Below are 514 nucleotides of genomic sequence, written 5' to 3' on the forward strand. Positions count from 1 at the left end.
GCGTTCCATAAACGGTGAGTGCTATTTTAAGTAAAAATCAGCTCCCTGGGATTTCATTGCTTGTTAAAAAAAGATAAACTTTATTTTTGTAATTTTCAATCACAAAAAAATCTATACTTTTGTCTAAGCATTTATTTTACTGAATCAAAAAGACATGAAAAGAAGAATCATGTTCTTACTGACGTATATAAGTGACTCTCTCTTGGGCAACATATAATAAATATGATATATCACTTATCACTCAGTCTTTCAAATGTACATTTTTTTCATACTATGTAGCATGCCACTTTTCCAAAAGAAAAAAAAGCTCATGAGAAATCAGTGCAAAGTTCTCCGTCACGCTCCGCTGCTCCGAGGCAGACCGGATGTCCAGGCGGACCTTCTGCTGGGGGTGAACTTCGGCTGTCGGTCCAGCAACCCTTCTCTGCCAGAAGGTTCCTCTCCACCCGCCCGTCTCTCGCCCCTCTCGGCCCCCCCCCCCCCCCCCCCCCCCCCCCCCCCCCCCCCCCCCCCC

This window comes from Psammomys obesus, unplaced genomic scaffold, assembly GCF_907164565.1.
Source record: "Psammomys obesus unplaced genomic scaffold, mPsaObe1.curated_primary_1811, whole genome shotgun sequence".
NCBI lineage: Eukaryota > Metazoa > Chordata > Mammalia > Rodentia > Muridae > Psammomys > Psammomys obesus.